Raw genomic sequence first — 13491 nt, 5'->3', positions numbered from 1 at the left:
AGCTCCAGCACCTTGCAGTGTGGAGACAGCCCCTGCCAGCAACCTCCTCTCCAAAGAGGCCTCAACCGAGGCCTACCCCCAGGGGAAAGGCACCAGCGGGGATGAGCCAGGGGAGGCGCCCGAGCATGTCTGGACCCAGTCCCCGCAGCCTGCCCCTTGGTGGGGCAGTACCCCCGGAGGCCAGGAAGGTCTGGGCAAGGCTGGCCAGGGGCAGGGGCCCTGCTGGGTCCTGCCCCTGGCCTGTGGGGCCTCTGAGCACAACCGGCCCTCTCCCACTGGAAGACCTCCCCGGCTGCCTCCAAAGGCCGGTTTGCAAGCACTCCCGCCCAGTGTTCCCACCAAGCACGCAAAATGCTCCCAAGTCCGGGAGAAAAGCGCTTCGAGGTGGTGCTCTCTCCGGGCCCTTGCCCCTGAGCCTGGGGGCCAGGCAGGTGATCCACACTCCCAGGCCAAGGCAGAACCACATGCACACGTCTGTTCCTGCCCCCTGCACCGGCAGAGAGCTCGCGGGAGCCAGAGTCTGTCAGGCAGCTGCTGGGCTGGCCGCCTGTGTGGGAAGGGGCAGAGCCGACCTAGGGGCAAGTTGGGCCTCTTGCTCTCCCTGCTGCCCTGAGGCTGCTGGGCCAAAGAGGTCTTGGGCATCCATCCCCTTGCTGGTCCCTTCCCTCTGACGAGGCCCTCTGAGCTCCAGCACCTTGCAGTGTGGAGACAGCCCCTGCCAGCAACCTCCTCTCCAAGGAGGCCTCAACCGAGGCCTAGGCCCAGGGGAAAGGCACAAGCGGGGATGAGCCTGGGGAGGCGCCCGGGCATGTCTGGACCCAGTCCCCTCAGCCTGCCCCTTGGTGGGGCAGTACCCCCGGAGGCCAGGAAGGTCTGGGCAAGGCTGGCCAGGGGCAGGGGCCCTGCTGGGTCCTGCCCCTGGCCTCTGGGGCCTCTGAGCACAAGCGTACCTCTCCCACTGGAAGACCTCACCGGCTGCCTCCAAAGGCCGGTTTGCAAGCACTCCCGCCCGCTGTTCCCGCCAGGCACGCACAATGCTCCCAAGACCGGGAGAAAAGCCCTTCGGGGTTTGCTCTCTCCGGGCCCTTTCCCCTGAGCCTGGGGGCCAGGCAGGGGGAACACACTCCCAGGCCAAGGCAGAACGACATGCACACGTCTGTTCCTGCCCCCTACACCGGCAGAGAGCTCGGGGGAGCCAGAGTCTGTCTGGCAGCTGCTGGGCTGGCCCCCTGTGTGGGAAGGGGCAGAGCCACCCTAGGGGCAAATTGGGCCTCTTGCTCTCCCTGCTGCCCTGAGGCTGCTGGGCCAAAGAGGTCTTGGGCATCCAGCCCCTTGCTGGTCCCTTCCCTCTGACGAGGCCCTCTGAGCTCCAGCACCTTGCAGTGTGGAGACAGCCCCTGCCAGCAACCTCCTCTTCAACGAGGCCTCAACGGAGGCCTAGGCCCAGGGGAAAGTCACCAGCAGGGATGAGCCTGGGGAGGCTCCCGGTCATGTCTGGACCCAGTCCCCGCAGCCTGCCCCTTGGTGGGGCTGTACCCCCGGAGGCAGGAAGGTCTGGGCAAGGCTGGCCAGGGGCAGGGGCCCTGCTGGGTCCTGCCCCTGGCCTGTGGGGCCTCTGAGCACAACCGGCCCTCTCCCACTGGAAGACCTCCCCGGATGCCTCCAAAGGCCGGTTTGCAAGCACTCCCGCCCACTGTTCCCACCAGGGGCGCACAATGCTCCCAAGCCCGGGAGAAAAGCGCTTCGGGGTGGTGCTCTCTCCGGGCCCTTGCCCCTGAGCCTGGGGGCCAGGCAGCGGATCCACACTCCCAGGCCAAGGCAGAACCACATGCACACGTCTGTTCCTGCCCCCTCCACCGGCAGAGAGCTGGGGGAGCCAGAGTCTGTCAGGCAGCTGCTGGGCTGGCCGCCTGTGTGGGAAGGGGCAGAACCGACCTAGGGGCAAGTTGGGCCTCTTGCTCTCCCTGCTGCCCTGAGGCTGCTGGGCCAAAGAGGTCTTGGGCATCCAGCCCCTTGCTGGTCCCTTCCCTTTGACGAGGCCCTCTGAGCTCCAGCACCTTGCAGTGTGGAGACAGCCCCTGCCAGCAACCTCCTCTCCAAGGAGTCCTCAACCGACGCCTAGGCCCAGGGGAAAGGCACCAGCGGGGATGAGCCAGTGGAGGCGCCCGGGCATGTCTGGACCCAGTCCCCCAGCCTGCCCCTTGGTGGGGCAGTACCCCCGGAGGCCAGGAAGGTCTGGGCAAGGCTGGCCAGGGGCAGGGGCCCTGCTGGGTGCTGCCCCTGGCCTGTGGGGCCTCTGAGCACAACCGGCCCTCTCCCACTGGAAGACCTCCCCGGCTGCCTCCAAAGGCCGGTTTGCCAACACTCGCGCCCGCTGTTCCCGCCAGGCACGCACAATGCTCCCAAGCCTGGGAGAAAAGCGCTTCGGGGTGTTGCTCTCTCCGGGCCCTTGCCCCTGAGCCTGGGGGCCAGGCAGTGGGTCCACACTCCAAGACCAAAGCAGAACCACATGCACACGTCTGTTCCTGCCCCCTGCACCGGCAGAGAGCTCGGGGGAGCCAGAGTCTGTCAGGCAGCTGCTGGGCTGGCCGCCTGTGTGGGAAGGGGCAGAGCCGACCTAGGGGCAAGTTGGGCCTCTTCCTCTCCCTGCTGCCCTGAGGCTGCTGGGCCAAAGAGGTCTTGGGCATCCAGCCCCTTGCTGGTCCCTTCCCGCTGACGAGGCCCTCTGAGCTCCAGCACCTTGCAGTGTGGAGACAGCCCCTGCCAGCAACCTCCTCTCCAAGGAGGCCTCAACCGAGGCCTAGGCCCAGGGGAAAGGCACCAGCGGGGATGAGCCAGGGAAGGCGCCCGAGCATGTCTGGACCCAGTCCCCGCAGCCTGCCCCTTGGTGGGGCTGTACCCCCGGAGGCCAGGAAGGTCTGGGCAAGGCTGGCCAGGGGCAGGGGCCCTGCTGGGTCCTGCCCCTGGCCTGTGGGGCCTCTGAGCACAACCGGCCCTCTCCCACTGGAAGACCTCCCCGGCTGCCTCCAAAGGCCGGTTTGCAAGCGCTCCCGCCCACTGTTCCCAGCAGGCGTGCACAGTGCTCCCAAGCCCGGGAGAAAAGCACTTCGGGGTGGTGATCTCACCGGGCCCTTGCCCCTGAGCCTGGGGGCAATGCAGGGGGAACACACTCCCAGGCCAAGGCAGAACCATAAGCACACGTCTGTTCCTGCCCCCTGCACTGGCAGAGAGCGCAGGGGAGCCAGAGTCTGTCAGGTAGCTGCTGGGCTGGCCGCCTGTGTGGGAAGGGGCAGAGCCGACCTAGGGGCAAGTTGGGCCTCTTGCTCTCCCTGCTGCCCTGAGGCTGCTGGGCCAAAGAGGTCTTGGGCATCCAGCCCCTTGCTGGTCCCTTCCCTCTGACGAGGCCCTCTGAGCTCCAGCACCTTGCAGTGTGGAGACAGCCCCTGCCAGCAACCTACTCTCCAAGGAGGCCTCAACCGAGGCCTAGTCCCAGGGGAAAGGCACAAGCGGGGATGAGACTGGGGAGGCGCCCGGGCATGTCTGGACCCAGTCCCCGCAGCCTGCCCCTTGGTGGGGCTGTAACCCCGGAGGCAGGAAGGTCTGGGCAAGGCTGGCCAGGGGCAGGGGCCCTGCTGGGTCCTGCCCCTGGCCTGTGGGGCCTCTGAGCTCAACCGGCCCTCTCCCACTGGAAGACCTCCCCAGCTGCCTCCAAAGGCCGGTTTGCAAGCACTCCCGCCCACTGTTCCCACCAAGCAGGCAAAATGCTCCCAAGCCCGGGAGAAAAGCGCTTCGGGTTTGTGCTCTCTCCGGGCCCTTGCCCATGAGCCTGGGGGCCAGGCAGGGGGAACACACACCCAGGCCAATGCAGAACGACATGCACACGTCTGTTCCTGCCCCCTACACCGGCATAGAACCCGGGGGAGCCAGAGTCTGCCAGGCTGCTGCTGGGCTGGCTGCCTGTGTGGGACGGGGCAGAGCCGACCTAGGGGCAAGTTGGGACTCTTGCTCTCCCTGCTGCCCTGAGGCTGCTGGGCCAAAGTGGTCTTGGGCATCTAGCCTTTTGCTGGTCCCTTCCCTCTGACGAGACCCTCTGAGCTCCAGCACCTTGCAGTGTGGAGACAGCCCCTGCCAGCAACCTCCTCTCCAAAGAGGCCTCAACGAGGCCTACGCCCAGGGGAAAGGCACCAGCGGGGATGATCCTGGGGAGGCGCACGGAAATGTCTGGACCCAGCCCCGCAGCCTGCCCCTTGGTGGGGCAGTACCCCCGGAGGCCAGGAAGGTCTGGGCAAGGCTGGCCAGGGGCAGGGGCACTGCTGGGTCCTGCCCCCGGCCTGTGGGGCCTCTGAGCACATCCGGCCCTCTCCCACTGGAAGACCTCCCCGGCTGCCTCCAAAGTCCTGTTTGCAAACACTCCCGCCCGCTCTTCACGCCAGGCTCACACAATGCTCCCAAGCCCGGGAGAAAAGCGCTTCGGGCTGGTGCTCTCTCCGGGCCCTTGCCCCTGAGCCTGGGGGCAAGGCAGGGGGAACACACTCCCAGGCCAAGGCAGAACCACATGCCCACGTCTGTTCCTGTCCCCTGCACTGCCAGAGAGCTTGGGGGAGCCAGAGTCTGTCAGCCAGCTGCTGGGCTGGACGCCTGTGTGGGAAGGGGCAGAGCTGACCTAGGGGCAAGTTGGGCCTCTTGCTCTCCCTGCTGCCCTGAGGCTGCTGGGCCAAAGACATCTTGGGCATCCAGCCCCTTACTGGTCCCTTCCCTCTGACGAGGCCCTCTGAGCTCCAGCACCTTGCAGTGTGGAGACAGCCCCTGCCAGCAACCTCCTCTCCAAGGAGGCCTAAACCGAGGCCTAGGCCCAGGGGAAAGGCACCAGCGGGGATAGCCAGGGGAGGCGCCCGGGCATGTCTGGACCCAGCCCCGGCAGCCTGCCCCTTGGTGGGGCTGTACCCCCGGAGGCCAGGAAGGTCTGGGCAAGGCTGGCCAGGGGCAGGGGCCCTGCTGCGTCCTGCCCCTGGCCTGTGGGGCCTCTGAGCACAACCGGCCCTCTCCCACTGGAAGACCTCCCCGGCTGCCTCCAAAGGCCGGTTTGCAAGCGCTCCCTCCCACTGTTCCCAGCAGGCGTGCACAATGCTCCCAAGCCCGGGAGAAAAGCACTTCGGGGTGGTGCTCTCTCCGGGCACTTGCCCCTGAGCCTGGGGGCAAGGCAGGGTGTCCACACTCCCAGGCCAAGGCAGAACCACATGCACACGTCTGTTCCTGCCCCCTGCACCGGCAGAGAGCTCAGGGGAGCCAGAGTCTGTCAGGCAGCTGCTGGGCTGGCCGCCTGTGTGGGAAGGGGCAGAGCCGACCTAGGGGCAAGTTGGGCCTCTTGCTCTCCCTGCTGCCCTGAGGCTGCTGGGCCAAAGAGGTCTTGGGCATCCAGCCCCTTGCTGGTCCCTTCCCTCTGACGAGGCCCTCTGAGCTCCAGCACCTTGCAGTGTGGAGACAGCCCCTGCCAGCAACTTCCTCTCCAAGGAGGCCTAAACCGAGGCCTAGGCCCAGGGGAATGGCACCAGCGGGGATGAGCCTGGAGAGGCGCCCGGGCATGTCTGGACCCAGTCCCCGCAGCCTGCCCCTTGGTGGGGCAGTAACCCCGGAGGCCAGGAAGGACTGGGAAAGGCTGGCCAGGGGCAGGGGACCTGCTGGGTCCTGCCCCTGGCCTGTGGGGCCTCTGAGCACATCCGGCCCTCTCCCGCTGGAAGACCTCCCCGGCTGCCTCCAAAGGCCGGTTTGCCAACACTCCCGCCCACTGTTCCCACCAGGCGCGCACAATGCTCCCAAGCCCGGGAGAAGAGCGCTTCGGGGTGGTGCTCCCACCGGGCCCTTGCCCCTGAGCCTGGGGGCAATGCAGGGGTTCCACACTCCCAGGCCAAGGCAGAACCACATGCACACGTCTGTTCCTGCCCCCTGCACCGGCAGAGAGCTCAGGGGAGCCAGAGTCTGTCAGGCAGCTGCTGGGCTGGCCGCCTGTGTGGGAAGGGGCAGAGCCGACCTAGGGGCAAGTTGGGCCTCTTGCTCTCCCTGCTGCCCTGAGGCTGCTGGGCCAAAGAGGTCTTGGGCATCCAGCCCTTTGCTGGTCCCTTCCCTCTGACGAGGCCCTCTGAGCTCCAGCACCTTGCAGTGTGGAGACAGCCCCTGCCAGCAACCTCCTCTCCAAGGAGGCCTCAACCGAGGCCTAGTCCCAGGGAAAGGCACAAGCGGGGATGAACCTGGGGAGGCGCACGGACATGTCTGGACCCAGTCCCCGCAGCCTGCCCATTGGTGGGGCAGTACCCCCGGAGGCCAGGAAGGTCTGGGCAAGGCTGGCCAGGGGCAGGGGCCCTGCTGGGTCCTGCCCCTGGCCTGTGGGGCCTCTGAGCACAACCGGCCCTCTCCCACTGGAAGACCTCCCCGGCTGCCTCCAAAGGCCGGTTTGCAAGCACTCCCGCCCAGTGTTCCCACCAAGCACGCAAAATGCTCCCAAGCCCGGGAGAAAAGCGCTTCAGGGTTGTGCTCTCTCCGGGCCCTTGCCCCTGAGCCTGGGGCCCAGGCAGGGAAACACACTCCCAGGCCAAGGCAGAACGACATGCACACGTCTGTTCCTGCCCCCTACACTGGCAGAGAGCTCGGGGGAGCCAGAGACTGCCAGGCTGCTGCTTGTCTGGCTGCCTGTGTGGGATGGGGCAGAGCCGACCTAGGGGCAAGTTGGGCCTCTTGCTCTCCCTGCTGCCCTGAGGCTGCTGGGCCAAAGAGGTCTTGGGCATCCAGCCCCATGCTGGTCCCTTCCCTCTGACGAGGCCCTCTGAGCTCCAGCACCTTGCAGTGTGGAGACAGCCCCTGCCAGCAACCTCCTCTCCCAGAGGCCTCAACCGAGGCCTAGGCCCAGGGGAAAGGCACCAGCGGGGATGAGCCTGGGGAGGCGCCCAGGCATGTCTGGATCCAGTCCCCGCAGCCTGCTCCTTGGTGGGGCAGTACCCCCGGAGGCCAGGAAGGTCTGGGCAAGGCTGGCCAGGGGCAGGGGCCCTGCTGGGTCCTGCCCCTGGCCTGTGGGGCCTCTGAGCACAACCGGCCCTCTCCCACTGGAAGACCTCCCCGGCTGCCTCCAAAGGCCGGTTTGCAACACTCCCGCCCGCTGTTCCCGCCAGGCGCGCACAATGCTCTCAAGCCCGGGAGAAAAGCTCTTCGGGGTGTTGCTCTCTCCGGGCCCTTGCCCCTGAGTCTGGGGGCCAGGCAGGGGGTCCACACTCCCAGACCAAGGCAGAACCACATGCACACGTCTGTTCCTGACCCCTGCACCGGCAGAGAGCTCGGGGGAGCCAGAGTCTGTCAGGCAGCTGCTGGGCTGGCCGCCTGTGTGGGAAGGGGCAGAGCCGACCTAGGGGCAAGTTGGGCCTCTTGCTCTCCCTGCTGCCCTGAGGCTGCTGGGCCAAAGAGGTCTTGGGCATCCAGCCCCTTACTGGTCCCTTCCCGCTGACGAGGCCCTCTGAACTCCAGCACCTTGCAGTGTGGAGACAGCCCCTGCCAGCAACCTCCTCTCCAAAGAGGCCTCAACCGAGGCCTACGCCCAGGGGAAAGGCACCAGCGGCGATGATCCTGGGGAGGCGCACGGACATGTCTGGACCCAGACCCCGCAGCCTGCCCCTTGGTGGGGCAGTACCCCCGGAGGCCAGGAAGGTCTGGGCAAGGCTGGCCAGGGGCAGGGGCCCTGCTGGGTCCTGCCCCTGGCCTGTGGGGCCTCTGAGCACAACCGGCCCTCTCCCACTGGAAGACCTCCCCGGCTGCCTCCAAAGTCCTGTTTGCAAACACTCCCGCCCGCTGTTCACGCCATGCTCGCACAATGCTCCCAAGCCCGGGAGAAAAGCGCTTCGGGCTGGTGCTCTCTCCGGGCCCTTGCCCCTGAGCCTGGGGGCAAGGCAGGGGGAACACACTCCCAGGCCACGGCAGAACCACATGCCCACGTCTGTTCCTGTCCCCTGCACTGCCAGAGAGCTTGGTGAAGCCAGAGTCTGTCAGGCAGCTGCTGGGTTGGCCGCCTGTGTGGGAAGGGGCAGAGCCGCCCTAGGGGCAAGTTGGGCCTCTTGCTCTCCCTGCTGCCCTGAGGCTGCTGGGCCAAAGAGGACTTGGGCATCCAGCCCCTTACTGGTCCCTTCCCTCTGACGAGGCCCTCTGAGCTCCAGCACCTTGCAGTGTGGAGACAGCCCCTGCCAGCAACCTCCTCTCGAAGGAGGCCTCAACCGAGGCCTAGGCCCAGGGGAAAGGCACCTGCGGGGATGAGACTGGGGAGGCGCCCGGGCATGTCTGGACCCAGTCCCCGCAGCCTGCCCCTTGGTGGGGCTGTAACCCCGGAGGCAGGAAGGTCTGGGCAAGGCTGGCCAGGGGCAGGGGACCTGCTGGGTCCTGCCCCTGGCCTGTGGGGCCTCTGAGCACAACCGGCCCTCTCCCACTGGAAGACCTCCCCGGCTGCCTCCAAAGGCCGGTTTGCAAGCGCTCCCTCCCACGGTTCCCAGCCGGCGTGGACAATGTTCCCAAGCCCGGGAGAAAAGCGCTTCAGGGTGGTGCTCTCTCCGGGCCCTTGCCCCTGAGCCTGGTGGCAAGGCAGGGTGTCCACACTCCCAGGCCAAGGCAGAACCACATGCACCCATCTGATCTGCCCCCTGCACCGGCAGAGAGCTCAGGGGAGCCAGAGTCTGTCAGGCAGCTGCTGGGCTGGCCGCCTGTGTGGGAAGGGGCAGAGCCGACCTAGGGGCAAGTTGGGCCTCTTGCTCTCCCTGCTGCCCTGAGGCTGCTGGGCCAAAGAGGTCTTGGGCATCCAGCCCCTTGCTGGTCCCTTCCCTCTGACGAGGCCCTCTGAGCTCCAGCACTTTGCAGTGTGGAGACAGCCCCTGCCAGCAACCTCCTCTGCAACGAGGCCTCAACCGAGGCCTAGGCCCAGGGGAAAGTCACCAGCGGGGATGAGCCAGGGGAGGCGCCCGGGCATGTCTGGACCCAGTCCCCGCAGCCTGCCCCTTGGTGGGGCTGTAACCCCGGAGGCAGGAAGGTCTGGGCAAGGCTGGCCAGGGGCAGGGGCCTTGCTGGGTCCTGCCCCTGGCCTGTGGGGCCTCTGAGCACAACCGGCCCTCTCCCACTGGAAGACCTCCCCGGCTGCCTCTAAAGGCCGGTTTGCAAGCACTCCCGCCCACTGTTCCCACCAACCACGCAAAATGCTCCCAAGCCCGGGAGAAAAGCGCTTCGGGGTGGTGCTCTCTCCGGGCCCTTGCCCCTGAGCCTGGGGGCCAGGCAGGGGATCCACACTCCCAGGCCAAGGCAGAACCACATGCACACGTCTGTTCCTGCCCCCTGCACCGTCAGAGAGCTCAGGGGAGCCAGAGTCTGTCAGGCAGCTGCTGGGCTGGCCGCCTGTGTGGGAAGGGGCAGAGCCGACCTAGGGGCAAGTTGGGCCTCTTGCTCTCCCTGCTGCCCTGAGGCTGCTGGGCCAAAGAGGTCTTGGGCAACCAGCCCCTTGCTGGTCCCTTCCCTCTGACGAGGCCCTCTGAGCTCCAGCACCTTGCAGTGTGGAGACAGCCCCTGCCAGCAACCTCCTCTCCAAAGAGGCCTCAATCGAGGCCTACGCCCAGGGGAATGGCACCAGCGGGGATGATCCTGGGGAGGCGCACGGACATGTCTGGACCCAGTCCCCGCAGCCTGCCCCTTGGTGGGGCAGTACCCCCGGAGGCCAGGAAGGTCTGGGCAAGGCTGGCCAGGGGCAGGGGCCCTGCTGGGTCCTGCCCCTGGCCTGTGGGGCCTCTGAGCACAACCGGCCCTCTCCCACTGGAAGACCTCCCCGGCTGCCTCCAAAGTCCTGTTTGCAAACACTCCCGCCCGCTGTTCACGCCAGGCTCGCACAATGCTCCCAAGCCTGGGAGAAAAGCGCTTCGGGGTGGTGCTCTCTCCGGGCCCTTGCCCCTGAGCCTGGGGGCAAGGCAGGGGGAACACACTCCCAGGCACGGCAGAACCACATGCCCACTTCTGTTCCTGTCCGCTGCACTGCCAGAGAGCTTGGGGGAGCCAGAGTCTGTCAGGCAGCTGCTGGGTTGGCCGCCTGTGTGGGAAGGGGCAGAGCCGACCTAGGGGCAAGTTGGGCCTCTTGCTCTCCCTGCTGCCCTGAGGCTGCTGGGCCAAAGACGTCTTGGGCATCCAGCCCCTTACTGGTCCCTTCCCTCTGACGAGGCCCTCTGAGCTCCAGCACCTTGCAGTGTGGAGACAGCCCCTGCCAGCAACCTCCTCTCCAAGAGGCCTCAACCGAGGCCTAGGCCCAGGGGAAAGGCACCAGCGGGGATGAGACTGGGGAGGCGCCCGAGCATGTCTGGATCCAGACCCCGCAGCCTGCCCCTTGGTGGGGCAGTACCCCCGGGGGCCAGGAAGGTCTGGGCAAGGCTGGCCAGGGGCAGGGGCCCTGCTGCGTCCTGCCCCTGGCCTGTGGGGCCTCTGAGCACAACCGGCCCTCTCCCACTGGAAGACCTCCCCGGCTGCCTCCAAAGGCCGGTTTGCAAGCGCTCCCTCCCACTGTTCCCAGCAGGCGTGCACAATGCTCCCAAGCCCGGGAGAAAAGCGCTTCAGGGTGGTGCTCTCTCCGGGCACTTGCCCCTGAGCCTGGGGGCAAGGCAGGGTGTCCACACTCCCAAGCCAAGGCAGAACCACATGCACACCTCTGATCTGCCCCCTGCACCGGCAGAGAGCTCGGCAGAGCCAGAGTCTGTCAGGCAGCTGCTGGGCTGGCCGCCTGTGTGGGAAAGGGCAGAGCCGACCTAGGGGCAAGTTGGGCCTCTTGCTCTCCCTGCTGCCCTGAGGCTGCTGGGCCAAAGAGGTCTTGGGCATCCAGCCCCTTGCTGGTCCCTTCCCTCTGACGAGGCCCTCTGAGCTCCAGTACCTTGCAGTGTGGAGACAGCCCCTGCCAGCAACCTCCTCTCCAAGGAGGCCTAAACCGAGGCCTAGGCCCAGGGGAAAGGCACCAGCGGGGATGAGCCTGGGGAGGCGCCCGGGAATGTCTGGACCCAGTCCCCGCAGCCTGCCCCTTGGTGGGGCAGTACCCCGGGAGGCCAGGAAAGTCTGGGCAAGGCTGGCCAGGGGCAGGGGCCCTGCTGGGTCCTGCCCCTGGCCTGTGGGGCCTCTGAGCACAACCGGCCCTCTCCCGCTGGAAGACCTCCCCGGCTGCCTCCAAAGGCCGGTTTGCCAACACTCCCGCCCACTGTTCCCACCAGGCGCGCACAATGCTCCCAAGCCCGGGAGAAGAGCGCTTCGGGGTGGTGCTCCCACCGGGCCCTTGCCCCTGAGCCTGGGGGCAATGCAGGGGTTCCACACTCCCAGGCCAAGGCAGAACCACATGCACACGTCTGTTCCTGCCCCCTGCACCGGCAGAGAGCTCAGGGGAGCCAGAGTCTGTCAGGCAGCTGCTGGGCTGGCCGCCTGTGTGGGAAGGGGCAGAGCCGACCTAGGGGCAAGTTGGGCCTCTTGCCCTCCCTGCTGCCCTGAGGCTGCTGGGCCAAAGAGGTCTTGGGCATCCAGCCCTTTGCTGGTCCCTTCCCTCTGACGAGGCCCTCTGAGCTCCAGCACCTTGCAGTGTGGAGACAGCCCCTGCCAGCAACCTCCTCTCCAAGGAGGCCTCAACCGAGGCCTAGTCCCAGGGAAAGGCACAAGCGGGGATGAACCTGGGGAGGCGCCCGGGAATGTCTGGACCCAGTCCCCGCAGCCTGCCCATTGGTGGGGCAGTACCCCCGGAGCCCAGGAAGGTCTGGGCAAGGCTGGCCAGGGGCAGGGGCCCTGCTGGGTCCTGCCCCTGGCCTGTGGGTCCTCTGAGCACAACCGGCCCTCTCCCACTGGAAGACCTCCCCGGCTGCCTCCAAAGGCCGGTTTGCAAGCGCTCCCGCCCACTGTTCCCAGCAGGCGCGCACAGTGCTCCCAAGCCCGGGAGAAAAGCATTTCGGGGTGGTGCTCTCACCGGGACCTTGCCCCTGAGCCTGGGGGCAATGCAGGGGGAACACACTCCCAGGCCAAGGCAGAACCATATGCACACGTCTGTTCCTGCCCCCTGCACTGGCAGAGAGCGCAGGGGAGCCAGAGTCTGTCAGGCAGCTGCTGGGCTGGCCGCCTGTGTGGGAAGGGGCAGAGCCGACCTAGGGGCAAGTTGGGCCTCTTGCTCTCCCTGCTGCCCTGAGGCTGCTGGGCCAAAGAGGTCTTGGGCATCCAGCCCCTTGCTGTTCCCTTCCCTCTGACGAGGCCCTCTGAGCTCCAGCACCTTGCAGTGTGGAGACAGCCCCTGCCAGCAACCTCCTCTCCAAGGAGGCCTCAACCGAGGCCTAGTCCCAGGGGAAAGGCACCAGCGGGGATGAGACTGGGGAGGCGCCCGGGCATGTCTGGACCCAGTCCCCGCAGCCTGCCCCTTGGTGGGGCTGTAACCCCGGAGGCAGAAAGGTCTGGGCAAGGCTGGCCAGGGGCAGGGGCCCTGCTGGGTCCTGCCCCTGGCCTGTGGGACCTCTGAGCACAACCGGCCCTCTCCCACTGGAAGACCTCCCCGACTGCCTCCAAAGGCCGGTTTGCAAGCACTCCCGCCCACTGTTCCCACCAAGTACGCAAAATGCTCCCAAGCCCGGGAGAAAAGCGCTTCGGGGTGGTGCTCTCTCCAGGCCCTTGCCCATGAGCCTGGGGGCCAGGCAGGGGGAATACACTCCGAAGCCAAGGCAGAACGACATGCACACGTCTGTTCCTGCCCCCTACACCGGCAGAGAGCTCGAGGGAGACAGAGACTGCCAGGCTGCTGCTGGGCTGGCTGCCTGTGTGGGACGGGGCAGAGCCGACCTAGGGGCAAGTTGGGCCTCTTGCTCTCCCTGCTGCCCTGAGGCTGCTGGGTCAAAGAGGTCTTGGGCATCCAGCCTTTTGCTGGTCCCTTCCCTCTGACGAGGGCCTCTGAGCTCCAGCACCTTGCAGTGTGGAGACAGCCCCTGCCAGCAACCTCCTTTCCAAAGAGGCCTAAACCGAGGCCTACGCCCAGGGGAAAGGCAGCAGCGGGGATGATCCTGGGGAGGCGCACGGACATGTCTGGACCCAGTCCCCGCAGCCTGCCCCTTGGTGGGGCATTACCCCCGGAGGCCAGGAAGGTCTGGGCAAGGCTGGCCAGGGGCAGGGGCCCTGCTGGGTCCTGCCCCTGTCCTGTGGGGCCTCTGAGCACAACCGGCCGTCTCCTGCTGGAAGACCTCCCCGGCTGCCTCCAAAGGCCGGTTTGCAAGCACTCCCGCCCGCTGTTCCCGCCAGGCACGCACAATGCTCCCAAGCCCGGGAGAAAAGCGCTTCGGGGTGGTGCTCTCCCCGGGCACTTGCCCCTGAGCCTAGGGACAATGCAGGGGGAACACACTCCCAGGCCAAGGCAGAACCACATGCACACGTCTGTTCCTGCCCCCTGCACCGGCAGAGAGCTCAGGGGAGCCAGAGTCTGTCAGGCAGCTG

The sequence above is a fragment of the Dama dama genome, unplaced genomic scaffold (genome assembly GCF_033118175.1).
Source record: "Dama dama isolate Ldn47 unplaced genomic scaffold, ASM3311817v1 ptg000094l, whole genome shotgun sequence".
Classification (NCBI taxonomy): domain Eukaryota; kingdom Metazoa; phylum Chordata; class Mammalia; order Artiodactyla; family Cervidae; genus Dama; species Dama dama.
Note: the sequence above shows the minus strand (reverse complement) of the source record.